The sequence below is a fragment of the Protopterus annectens genome, chromosome 12.part0, assembly GCF_019279795.1.
Source record: "Protopterus annectens isolate FY-2018-M chromosome 12.part0, PAN1.0, whole genome shotgun sequence".
Lineage (NCBI taxonomy): Eukaryota > Metazoa > Chordata > Ceratodontiformes > Protopteridae > Protopterus > Protopterus annectens.
This window is the reverse complement of record NC_056746.1, coordinates 496,070,062-496,084,056: the sequence shown is the minus strand read 5'-3', so window position 1 is coordinate 496,084,056 and position 13,995 is coordinate 496,070,062. Positions and strand designations below refer to the sequence as shown.

The 13,995-nt window shown below is 39.8% G+C and overlaps 1 pseudogene; it reads left to right on the top strand.

Moving 5' to 3' along the window:
* Nucleotides 1–5,891, top strand: part of LOC122816178 — a 243,282-nt pseudogene extending 237,391 nt beyond the window's left edge.
* The last annotated feature ends 8,104 nt before the right edge of the window (nucleotides 5,892–13,995 follow it).

Sequence of the window (13,995 nt, the reverse complement as noted above, 5' to 3'; positions counted from 1 at the left end):
ACTTTAGTGTCAGGAGTGGTTCGTTTGGGGGTAGCCTTTTGGGTGGATTTTAGTAGCTGGTTTACTTTTTCCAAAATTTTTGGGGGTTGTGTTGGTATCTAGTTTGTAATGTTGGGTAGTAGGACTTTTTGTCCAGCCTAATGCATTTTTTTGCATGGTTTCACAGTTTTTGGTACTTAGTTAAACTTTGTGTTTCTTTTTTTTTTTTTATAGTAAAGCCAGGCAGTGCCTGTGGACTTGAGGATTTGTTTGGTTTCTTTACTGAGCCAGGGGTTTGTAGAGGTTCTAACAATGATTTTATGCAATGGAGTGACAGTGTCTAGGTGTTGTAGAAATGTTTTGTTGAAATATGCAACAGCCTGGTCAAGTGGGAGGGTTTTTAGGGGGGGGGTCCAGTCACAGTTAGAGTAAAGTACTGAGGACCTCAGTAGAGAATTTTTTTGTGTTTCTAGTGAATATATAGTTAGTGGTTTTGCATATGCTTGTTCTACTACATATAAGGCATATTATGTTGAGGTCACTTAAGCTGTCTGGGAGACCGCTAGCGTGGGGGTACGATGTGGGGTTGTTAGTTAGGACCCAGTCAAGGATGGAGATTCCCTTTTAGATTTTTTATCGCATCTAGTTGGAATTTGGACTAGCTGCTGGTAGCCATGGAGATTTATTAGATTACTTGTTGGTTCTGATCTGCAGGTGAAGCAATCTAGGTTAAAATCCTCCAGAATAAAGGTGTCTTGTGAGTATGTGGAAGAACACCAGGATAAGAAGTCTTCAAGTCTAGTAGGTGTATTACCAGGTGGAATATAGATCACAATTGTGGTGATGACCTTTTTAGGGTGAAATTGAAGTTGTGAGATAAGTATGTCCCAATTATTGGGGGAAGGGTAGGAGTTAAGTGACGTACAGTTAAGTTGGACTTATACAGTAAAGCAGTTCCACCCCCTTTACAAAGTGGTCTGTCTTGTCTAATGATATTGTAGCCAGTAGGGAGAACTTCTGAGTTAGCTATGTTTTTATTTAGCCAGGTTTCTGTTAAAACAACTGTGTCTGGGGAGTAGTGTGCTGTTGTGGTCTGGGGTTCAGGAATTTTATTTTTAATATTTAGCATTAAAAGATGGTTGGTTTTGCTACTGTTGTTGATTTGGCCAGGGATGAAGATAGTGGGGTGTTATGTTCTGACATTTGTGTTGAAGCAGTTTGTGTTGGACAGGATGGATTTGGGCCTGGGTTGGGGTAGATATCCCCACTTATGGTGAGCCTGGTGTTAAAATGGTGATACAGATGTTGGAGTTTGGTGATGAGTGTGAGAAAGTATTGTTTTTTTGGAGTAGGAATGAGAGCATATGTGTTTAGCTCTGAATTGGTCAATTATGTAGTTCTTGAACAATTGTGGGCATATATTATTATAATGTGTGGTGTCTGTATATGAGAGTGCATAATGTAGTGTTGTGTTACTAGGTTTAGGGATATTGCTAGAGTGATAACTTGTGGTATTATAAAGAATTATGAGAAGACAGACTAGACTTAGTTGTGTGATAGTCACGGTTCTAAAGTTTAAGTTGGTTCTAGGTGTGTCTGGATAGGAATTACAGGGCTGCACTATATGTGGATGGGTAAGTAGTGTGGGTGATGTAAATAATGCCTAGTGGGAATGAGAGTGGTTGGATGAGAGTGGTTGGGAGTATTTTGTGGTGGAGCAAGTTGGTGTGGTATAATGTGATCTGATTGAGGAGCTGTGATTGATGGAGGTGATGTGAGGGTGAGCTGTGGGTGTGGCTGTGATTTCTATAAATGTAGAGGTAGTGGGGGCGGGAGGGAATAGGGGGCAGGGGAGCAGAGAGAGCCCAAGCGGCAGTGAGGGCGAACAGAGTGGGGCAGAGCCCCACCAAGACAAGAGTAAAAAGTAAGCATTACTTCACAAATCTGAACACTTTAAACAAATTACTGAGGTCTAATGGCTTACCAGCAAGCAGAACACAATTGCTGAAGAGCACTTGTGTCCTGGTGGGAGACTAGAAATTTAAAGATGGCTCCATGTTCAGCAGGATTCTAATATAGACTTAGTATTGGGGAAGGGAGATAGCACAAGGGGTGTAAACCAGGTGGAATGCAAAGAAACCAGCAAAACCAGAGAGGCAATCAGTGGCCTCAGAGAGGGTAAGTAATAATTCAAACTACCTGTAAAGTGAAGGAGAGAAGAGACAGCAAAGTTTATTAAGGTTAGGAGTATGTCTTCACATTGACTTGCTTATTAGTGGCCAGTTTGTGCACAGATTAGAGTAGGGAGATACATTAGCAATGCAGGGGAATGTACAGAGATGCAAATAAACAAGTGGGCCTCCAAGTGATACAAACTAAGGCAGAAAGCACTGAGAGGGCTGCTTGATGACTAATTTAGTCACAGGGATCTGAATTAAATGTATACTGTCTATTGTACAGTTAGGATTACTGCACTAACTGGGGGGGGACACAAGGCTACAACAGTCAGTTTTATTAGCACACTGAGAACTACTAAGAAATACTGCTAATGTTATAGCTTTACTCTCATAAAACATACAAGTAGAATGCCTGGGTGGACTGACCCTGCTCTTGAGGCTTAAAATGTATATCCTTGTTTAAGTTTGCAGTACTGATTCCTTCTTATACTGTATGGGTGGGGTGGTAGCCGCAGACTGCAGATTTGCTTGAGTGTGCTCCTGCTCTTGAGGCTCAAAATGTATATCCTTGTTTAATTTTGCAGTACTGATTACTTCTTATACTGTATGGGTGGAGTGGTAGACACAGACTGCAGATTTGCTTGAATGTGCTCCTGCTCTTGAGGCTCAAAATGTATATCCTTGTTTAATTTTGCATTGACTCCTTCTTATACTGTATGGGTGGGGTGGTAGCCTCAGACTGTAAATTTGCTTGAGTGTGCTCCTGCTCTTGAGGCTCAAAATGTATATCCTTGTTTAATTTTGCAGTACTGATTCCTTCTTATACTGTATGGGTGGAGTGGTAGCCACAGGCTGCAGATTTGCTTGAGTGTGCTCAGCAAGCAGAATGCAATTGCTGAAGAGCACTTGTGTCCTGGTGGGAGACTAGAAATTTTAAATGTCCCCAGACAACTGCATTTTTATCTCCATAGAACAAAAGACATTAGGAAATCTGACCAACTGTTTGTTTCCTTTTCAAATATCAGAATGTGTAAGGCAATGTCCAAGGTTACCTTACCTTATCTAGATGGCTGAAAGATTATATATCCTTCATAAACAACAAGATGAAAGCTGAATTACCTGGGCCTATCAAGACACACTCTACTAGAGAAATAGCTACTTCAGCAGTTTTTCATTCTAAGGCTTCCATGGATGATATTTGTGGAGCTGTGACATGGGCTTCCCCACATACCTTTATTACTCATTACAAATTTGATTTGGTCTCTAGGGGAAGAGCATCCTTTGGTTCTATGGTGCTCAGGAATATCCTTCCTTGGGTCCTTCCAATGTATAAGGTAGCTGGGGACTCTGTCCCATAGGTCAAGGAATAAATGAAGATTGACTACATCAGTTAAAGAAGTTATGTACTTACCATAATGTTCCATCTGTGTTGTCAATCTTCATTTATCCTTGATTCCCACCCTCCATCCCTCATCCATTCAGACCTCCTGATGGAACGAAACCTGGTCCTAGTTATACATTTTTTCATATATGACACTAGGTTTGGTCTCCATAAAAGTGCTATTAGGATTATTTTCTGTCATGTTTTTCTGCAAACTCGATCTGAGATAAATTAGAGAGGAACATTCTGGGTAGGACTTAAGCTCGAGGGTTTTTGGTTCTTCCGGGCTGTAGTAACAGCCGAGTCGGTATTGGTCAAGGATAAATGAAGATCGACAACACAGATGGAACATTATGGTAAGTACATAACTTCTATTTTTACTACATTGGCAGACTAGAAGGGCATTTTTGGCTATTCCTGAAATATTTGTATGTATGTGTGTATGTATAGTTTCTTGTGAGCTACGTAGTGATAGCAGTCCATTATAACATCTGTTACAGCATTTGTACATTTCATGAGTTCTGGCCTCAAAGGTATATTGTAGGCTTTCCTTGGATTTAGTTTGATGATAGTTTGTTAAAGCCAGGATAATATTGTAGCTGTACAAGCAGTAATGCAGAACTGTATGTACTGTGATGTGGAAATGACACAATGTAATGATATGGCTTGGTGTATTGAACCACACCAGAAAGAAGTAAACATCCCCAACAGCATACACTTTGTGTAACTGTGCAGTGTGAAGTGGTCCCAAGAATACAAAATGAAATGCTTTTAGTTAAGATTTCACATGTAATTAGAGTCAGACTACATAATTTGTTGTGGTGTGTAAATGGGATGGCACTTTGCTTTTGGATTCCTTGATTGGCTTCTTATGATTTGAAGTATTAATTTATAGACCAGACTTTTGTTCCATTACTCTAATTAGGCATCTTCATTAGAGCATTTTACATTTTCAAGGGTTATTTCAAAAAGATTAGTAATTTTTTATGAGAGCATCATACTTTTAACAAAATTGGGAAACTGGATGTCAGGAAGCCTTTCAGACAATGTATTTCTTCTTTCCTTTAATTAGTTTAAAAGAGCTATAACTTTTATTATGAAACTTCCCTCTACAGATGCAGTGAAATATCTTGAATGCTCTGCACTTACACAACGAGGTCTTAAGGCTGTGTTTGATGAAGCCATTCGAGCAGTTTTGGTCCCTCCTCCAGTCAAGACAGGCGGCAAAAATAAGTGTGTAGTTCTCTAAAAACATCTGCAGCTTTGTAAGCTTTATGAAGAGCCATTGTGGATTCCATTCAACATGACATTCTTTTGTTGCTGTTATTAATTACAATTTTTTGAAAATATAAATTAAGGCTGCTGTAGTAATTTAATTACTGTAATTTTATTTCTTTTAAACTAATTGCTGTTGAGGTTCTTAGGGTCCAAGGTGTTTATATGTTGTACTTATAGTGGAGATTTGAGCATGCTTTTGACTATAAACACATCATTGCAAAATAGACATGACATATGCAACTGAATTCTTACCAACTGTTAACAAAGAAGAAAAAATGTAGAAACATACTTTGTTAATTGAAATGTCACTTCCATTGCAAATTTCACAGCTGGTATCTAGGTAAAGCTTATAATCTGGGATCCAGACATTTTGCTGTCTGGTCTGATAAACAATTAGATTTTATTTAATTATTGTTTACTGTGGAGTAAGTCATGTCAGTTGTAGTTATGTGGAATTTGTACCATAATCATTAACCTTAATGAGTTTTATACTGAGGAAATTGCATTATTGTTTTACAATCAGGGAAACTGAATTTTGCTACAGCTACTGCAGTTTATAAAAAAAATTCTTACTTATTAAATGCTGAGGGTATTTTTCTTTTCTCTTGGGAGACTTGAGTGAAACTCTAATAGGAAGTCCAGCATTCATTGCTCTGAAGGAAAGCAGTATTTTAAAAGGAGCAAGTAAATGTTTAAAAGGAGACACACTACATTAAGCACATGCACAACATTTTGATAGAAATCTGTAGTTAAATTCATCATGTTGAATGGCTCATCAAGTAACTGGTGGCAAAAAGCTACTTTTGTACCAAGTGTCCTTATGTGTCCACTTTAAATTATAACTTAGCTAATGGCATTTGCATGGCAAAGTGGTCTGAACTGTTAATTCTAATATCAGTTTTTAAAAGTATACTAAAAACTTTTCCTGTCTTACATTATGCACATTGTATTTCAAACATTTTCTAACACACTGTAAATGCAGTCTTATTTACAAATTTACAAATTGTCTTAATGTTCATGATAAAAATGATCTACATATGTTTCTTGTGGTAAGCTAATTAAAGTGTCAAACCATGTTTCTATGAAGTTTTTATTGCTGTGTGTGTGTGGGTGTGTGTGTGTGTGTGTGTGTGTGTGTGTGTATTTTAACTTTATTATCAATGAGCCACCATGAGTATCACCACTATCAGCTGTAATTTTGTTGGGGGATTCATAGAACATGGCTGTGCATCATTGTGCTGAGTTGTGCAGCTGCACCATTTTGCAATTCATAGTCAAGCACATTCTCTCAAGATCAACATCTCATTAATGTAGAATATGTATGACTATGAGTCACTTTACTATAATCAGTTTTTGAGCACTCATTTGAGCATCCTACCAGAGCACAAACAGGCACAGATCCCCCACAGTGATGGACAGACAGAAACAACACACATATACACAGAAACACACACATATTCTTACAGACAACCAAAGACACAGACACACACACACGTGCTACATGTGCTGATATACTATATTTATCTCAGGCACTTTCATCGCAACTGTGCCCTACATAGCCAGCCTGTGGAGTAGCATAGACCACACACACATATATATGCGTACTCACAGCAAACAATATAGACTTATACATATACATAGAGACTCCTACACACATCCACTACTTGCACACTATGCAACCACAATCTCCCATTCATACAAAGCCACAGGGTCACATCAGGCGCACGCGCACACACACACACACACACACACACACACACACACACACACACACACACACACATGCACACACACACATATGCACATGAACTACTTACCTAGATTGCTATTCTATGCAAAGTAAAGCAGTCCTGTTTCTCTGACACTGATTCCTCCCATTGAAATAACTAGGTGCATGCCATTACCTGGTCTTTAGGATAGCTTACATATCCATATTAATAATATTCTAAATGAGCAGTGCGCCAAGGTACTTATTGGCCTCAATAGCATAGGCCTGTACCTCTGACTACCATATTTAAATATAGTATGAAAGCTCTGGCTGCTCAGTAGTGCATTGCTGTACTAGGCAATATGGACTGTATGAATCAGACAAGGTAGTTTCATATTCATGCTGCGCTGTGTGGTTTTGCATACTTGACAACCTGTCTATGAATTGTGGCCACTGTTTTAAGTAATGATATAGTATTGCTTGTCAGTTCATTGAAATGTAAAACTGCATGTTATAGTCATTCTTGCTAGGCCCACTTTAAGGTTTCAGCTTATATAAATTGCATTGATATGTTTCTGCGCTATATATACTTGGTTGAAGAAAAAATTTTAGACAGAACAACATGAGTAATGGCATGAAAAGCCAGCAAAAGAAGAATACAAATGTTACAGACCTTTCAAAAAAGTTTCTGTAACCAGTTGTTTTAAACTGAGATATTTGCTAATTCAGCTAGCAGTTGTCACTGCACACACAAAATAAATAATTGAACTACATCTGTTGGTATTCTTGTATAAGCTTATTTTGCACATCATTTATATACCTAAAGATATAAAGTAATAAGCACATCATTTATATACCTAAAGATATAAAGTAATATGCCTACTATAGGTCTGCATTCTTGGATCATTACCCTTATACCCTCTTACATTCTTCCAGAGGGCTGAAAGTTGCACATTTTTCCTGCCTGTTGTACAAAAAAAAAAGTTAAAGAAAATGCTATTTTGAAGCATTACATTTGCCCTGGGATCCAAATCGTTTTATTCCCGTTGCAAGTGGGTTTAGTCCATAATAAGATCTGTTTACAAAGCAGCATTACTTTGGAGTAAGTCAGAGAGTAAGTTTCAGAATCTGAAGTCTCAGAATTTGGCCTTTGAACTGTTGTCTTCTGTCCAGGTACTCTTGATCCAAAAATTATTAATTCCTGTCATGTAAATTTTAGGGTGTACCATTGTCTTTCTGTGTATTTGTTGTCTGCTTTTTATGTTTCTATGAGATAAAATGTGAAGTTATGTGATAAAATGAAAAACAAAACAGCAATTCCAAGTTTCCAATGCTAAAAACAACTAAAAACTAAAACAAGCAGCACCAACAGCAGCTCAAAGACAAACAAAAAAACTATTTAGCGTTTTCGTCTCAAATACAATATCCCTATACAATAATACAATATTATCATTCTTAAGTTTGATGTCATATATAGCTATATATATATATATATATATATATATATATATATATATATGTGTGTGTGTTCTAAAATTCATTTCTAAATAACCTTGTAGTCATACACACAATATATAGTAGAAAAAACTGCAGAGAGCAATCTCTACTAATCCCATAGTGCCACATGTAAATCTGGAACTAGCATATATAATTTTATTAATGCAAAACAAAACCACATATTTGCCATTATTACTATAATAACAGGATTTACAACATCCACATGGGTATGTCCCCACCACTTTAATTAGACAAAAACAGAACTACTAATAGTTGTCTCTATACAGTCTTTAACAGTATCATCTTTTTTATAAACAAACTTAAGAATTTTAGAACATGTATATGACATCAAAGTTAAGAATGCTTGCAATTATTGTGTAGGCATTTGGATGAATTACCAGAACATAAAAAATTATGTGTCTTGGTTTAAGAAAAGTACACTTGGATTTAAGACAAGGGAGGAGTTAAAAGTAAAGTTGAACAATAAGAAACACTTTGACAATTAAGGCTTCAGGCAGATAACGATGTTTCTTATATTCATATTGATTACAGTTGCAGTAGCCTAAGCTATATGAGGTTTATATCCTGCAAGGATATAACAGCCAGCCACCTCTCAAAGCTTGAAGATACCTTCCGTGTACCCAAATCATTAGCTCAAGCTGAGCTAATTAAAAATACAGGTTTGGACACTAAGCCCTTCAGAGCTTTCTTGACCCCAAAGAGTACATCGTCTGAGTCTTTCGAGGATCAATGGCTGGCTTGTGCTGTTCCTTTGATCGGGAGATGAGGTCTCTTGGGAAGAAAAACCTTCCTATTTAAAAGTAAATTGTTTGCATGATAACATTTTTCTGTTCAGAGACGTTATTTTAAAGCTAGGAGTTTGTTTTAACTGACTGTTACAAGACTGTATTGTACTTTTAAACAGGAGTGCTGTTTTCTCTTGTCAGTTTTTAAATATTTAAAACAATTTTTTTTGTTGAGAAATTGTGTTTATATTACTTTTGGTGTTTGGAAAAATGTTTTAAAGTACTTTTAATTGTGTTTTTTTTTTCTGTGAAAAGAGTGACTTTTAAAGACTTTAAAATTGTACTGGCTTTTGCTGCTTGTTTTTCCTGGGAAAGAGGCACTGGTTTTGGCTTGACCATGGAACAATCTGACAGTCCTACAATCAGGCCTTCTTCCAGCCAGAAAAGAAAAAAATTAAGCAAACAGCCTTTGCCACCAAAGCAGGCTAGCAATTTGCTTCAGCCGCAGGTGGGAGACTCTGCGTGTTATTAGTTATACCTCAGCCCACTCATATTTTACCCCTGATCCCTCTGGTATAATACCTACAGCCACTATGGACCACGGATTAGCCATGGTTAATTGTGGTTGTTGAGGTCCTCTCAGTGGGTAAGGGAGAGCCACTCTTGGTGCTGGTTGAGGGAAGGTATTCCTGTTTTGTCGGAATGTTGTACCCATTCCTGGAGAAGCTGCTGTTGCCATTAATAACACTGTTGGGCCCATTTTTCTAGTTAGAAAGAAAGAAAGAAAAACTACACATGTATCTATTCCTCAAATTTTCTTGGACAGAGGTTGTTTATTAAGTTTAATTTAGGCTATTGATCCTTCTTATAAAACAGTTTCTGGTAAAAGATAAATGGATGCCTCTTTTCCTGAAGAAATTTAAGATTCTGAATCTAGACAGGAAGATGAAAAGAACAGAACTTGGTTTTCTCCTCATAATTCTTATTTAGACTCTGAGGACAGCTCAGTTTCTGATTCTTCCTTTTGGGGGTTATATTTCTGTGAGTCTATTTCCAAAATAGCCCAGTGCTGTCAGTGGGAGGACATGGGTTTCTCATTCTCTCAGAAAATACTATGAGCTGTTACAGAAGAAATTTCCAGAACCTTCACCAATTCCTCCAGTTCTGTCAACTTTGGAGAATGTGTGTGTTACTGTCTGCAGTTTTCCTAATAGCCAGCTGCCTGTAAAAAGGCCGATAGGATGTATAACGTTACTCAGTCTTTTCAGTTTTTATACAATCTTCCCAAACCTGACCTATAAGCTAAAGGTTTAGTTAATCCTACTTCTGCTAAATATTTAGATCTGATGTTGTCAATCTTCATCTATTCTTGACTCTTGGATAGTTGGTTCTGATCCTCAGAACCAGTTCATCCATTATATAGCTCGCATCAGCCAAAAATCTCTCGAGCTAAGACTCTACCCACAATGCCCTTCTCTATATTACCTCAGATCTCGTTTGCCGCTCTTGTCGCAAGACATGTCAGCCAATTCTCCTCTCGCAGTTGAGTAAACTTCTAACATTTATTAGTCTTTTCTACTTTTCCTTTCTTCTCTTTTACTAAAAACGTTTGTATTCTCATCTCTACCCACTTTTTTCTCGCGCGAGTGAGTTTTTTTTCCATACACGTGGGTATCTTTTCACCTACCATCTCTGGTACCCTTTCCACTTTTTCTCTCTACTGTTAGATAGTTATTTTACCATTGTTTGGTAGTTTTCCATTTCTTCTAACTTTTTTTTTTTACCTATTTTTAGGTAGTTTTATCTACCATTGTTGCTGGAATTCTTCTGTCTATCCCTTGTGTGCATGTGTATGTGACTGTGTGACTACAGTTCTGGCTATGACACTTTATCTTAGTCATCTATATGACAGACAAGTTCAAAGGCTTGACTGGTTTTAAACAGTGCCAGGATTGTGGGAAGAAAATGCCAAACTCCAATGGGCACTTCACCTATATTTATTGTTTAGTTGCTCCACATTTAGACCTGGAGTGCTCCATCTGCCAGGCCTTCTGTACTAGGGCCTTGGTAGAACGTCAAAGCAAACTAATTCTTAAAGGGCTTATTAAGACCACTCTTTGAAGAAGCCTTATCCAAGGTCGATATGGTTCCAAAGGTTTCTGGTTCCAAGACTAGTCAGTCAGTACCGAATTCTCCATTGGCACTGACAGCAAAAAACCATAAGACCTCTTCCATTGGTTCCTCCTCAGAATAGAAAGCTAAGGTTCCAAAGCTCTCAGAATGGATTTCCTCCTAGGTGCAAGCTTCTTTGGCACCAATAACAATGACACCAGCACCGGCGTCAGCACCGACTCGTTTAGCTTCCTGCTTGGTGACGACATCTCTTACTGTACCACAGCAGGTCTTACCCACTCCACTGCCAAAAAGTGAACCTGTCTATATACCCAGGACAAGGTACTCCCCTTCCATTGACCCTTTCTATGGTCAGCTTCCTAGTCCCTTTGTGGAAAGGCCAGACTACCCCCTGGATTTTCTGTTCACTCCTCCAGGAGTCTCACAGAAATAGATGTAGTGAGGTTGGTGGACAAGCTCCTAGTAACTAGGGGTCTTTCTGCCTCCTCCCAGCCCCCTCTCCCACTTGAAGCAGAGATGTTTTCTTCTAGGTCTCCACCAGTATTTCCTCTTCTGACCTCCTCAGAGACCTTAGAGCTCCCCACTCTGACCCCTCAGGCTCCAGTTGTCCCGTCACTGACAGCCCTTTTGTCTTCGGTTCCAGTGTCGGCTCTGACTTAGTTGGTTCCGTTGGAACCAATGCACTCCCAAGATAGTGGCTCTGCTGTCGGCTCCAAAGGATTTGAGTTGGCTCCTGTTTTTTATTCGGAGTTGCCATTACCTCTTTGGACTCTGGCAGCTGGGGGTCCTTCCTCGGCTCCTGCTTTGGAGGTGGGTCTCTCAGAGTGGGGTGTGACCTCGATTCCAAGTTTATCTCTCTCAGTACTGGGATCCCACCCCATTTCAGGGGGCCTGCCTTCCAAGCAATGGAGAGAGCACTGGCCATTGCAAGGCTCTCAGGTAGCTCCTGCTGTGCTGGAGTTTCATCCCCTGTCCCCTTCTTACCCAGACCTTCTACCAACCTCCATGCCCAAACAGTGAGTTTTAAGGCTGCAAGAGATCCCAGCAAAGGGTCACTCTTCTTCCTAGTCTTCATCAGACATTCCCACTGAAGAGCCTCCTCGGAAGAAAATGTGTAAGAGGAAACACCTGGACTCTCCTAAATAGTCTGTCAGTGAGGACACAGATTTTGATGATGGGGAGAGTTTCCCTGGTCACCCCCCTGAAGACATCTCCTTTGGAGACATTCTAGAGATCCTTAAACATAGGGATAACTGGAAGCCCAAAGACCCTACCTCTGAGGAGTCTATGTACTTGCAAGCCTTCAGTTCTTGCTCATCTACTTCCTGGGTGACCCCTCCTGCTGATGATCTCATTAAGTTGATCGCTCAGTGGGCTTGGAATGCTTCTGACTCCATAAAACCAATTCCCCAGAGACCAGATAAGATGCTCTGTGCTCCTGAGGTCCAAAAGCATTGAGCAAAAGGGGTAGCACTAGATGCCATGGTGGCGGTGGTGGTCACCAAAAAGGAATTAGCTGAGGAAAGAGTCTAGGGCAATGGACAGATTTGGAAAGCGGGTTTATGTATCATTGACCTTCATCTTAAGATCCTGGAATTTTATGGCACAGTTCACTAGGCTCCAAAGGGATCTGATCAAGGAGCTATTGAACACCCTAACAGGAGTGTCAAGAAAAAGTGGCCTCCCAGTTAGCTACCCTGGAGTTTATTTCCATCTCATCCATGAGGCTCATTGCACATGCAGCCAAAGGGGTGACCAGGTCAGCCGGTTCAGACATTGCAATTAGACAACATGCCTGGATGCACCTGTGTGAGTTTGCAGAGCCATTCAAGTCTCCCTTCATCAATGCTCCCTTTGACAGATCTGCTTTGTTCGGCCCCAAAGTCAAAGAATCTATAGCCAAGTGTGAGAAAAATAGGAAGACCCTCTCTGCAGTGGAAATATGTTTTTCTACTCTCTGATGATCCTACTCTAGGAATCAGAGGAGTGGAAATGTGATTCAGGAATTACCAAGGGCCTTTCCAGGACATATGTCATGGAGGCAGTCCTCAGGGCAGAGGAGGAGCTCTAATGGAAGACAATGACCCTGAGGCAGAGGTGGCCCGCAGAATCAGGGTTCCAGAGATTCTTTTTCTGGCAAATGCTACCAGCACTCCTGAAAGGGGGCCCAATTGCTTACCTCTGGAAGAGGTCAAGGGAAGATTTTCTCTGTGTTCAAGAGCCTGGCAACAAATAAGCACAGATGCTTGGGTGCAGAGAATTATTACCAGAGGATACTCTATCCCCTTCATTCTTTATCCAAGGTCTCTAACAAGGCTCTCCAAAGTTCCACCAAATTGGAGGGACCTTACAAACTTAGAAATCCAAAAGCTGCGAGAAAAAAAGGAGTCATCCACGAAGTTCCACAAGACCAGATAGGATCTGAATTTTACTCAAGGTTCCTTTTAGTGACAAAAAAGACTGGGGACTGAAGACCAATTGTGGACCTCAGCCTTTTAAAGAAATGTTTTCAACAATCCACATTCTGGATGGTCATGGTTCAGTCTAAAGTTCCCTTTCTAGAGGAAAATGTTTGGATGTGCTGTGACCTTCAAGACGCGTATTACCACATAAAAATGGGCAAATGCTCCAGAAGGTTTCTCCGCTTTTGGCTAGGAGACAGTCACTTTCAGTTCAGAGTGCTGCCCTTTGGCCTCACCACAGCCCCCAGGGTGTTCACCAAATGTATGGGAGCAGTAACAGCTCACTTAAGACTGCACGGATTCTGGGTTTTTCCATATCTAGATAACTGTCTCATCAACGCTTCCACTAGGCATCTACTGATTCAAGCAACGGAATTAATTCTGCATTTGTTTGTGTGCCTGGGCATCACAGTCAATCAAAATCTCATCTAAGCCCCACTCAAGATCTAGAATTCATAGGAGCTCATCTGAACACCATCGCTTGTGTAGCCTCCCTTCCTCAACACAGATTACAGAAGATAAAATCCCAAGTATGTGCTATTCTCTGCAGAAACAAAGTCCCAGTTCTACTAGTCCTTCCAAGTGCTGGGATCCATGGCAGCAACCATCACTCTGGTCCCACTAACGAGATTCC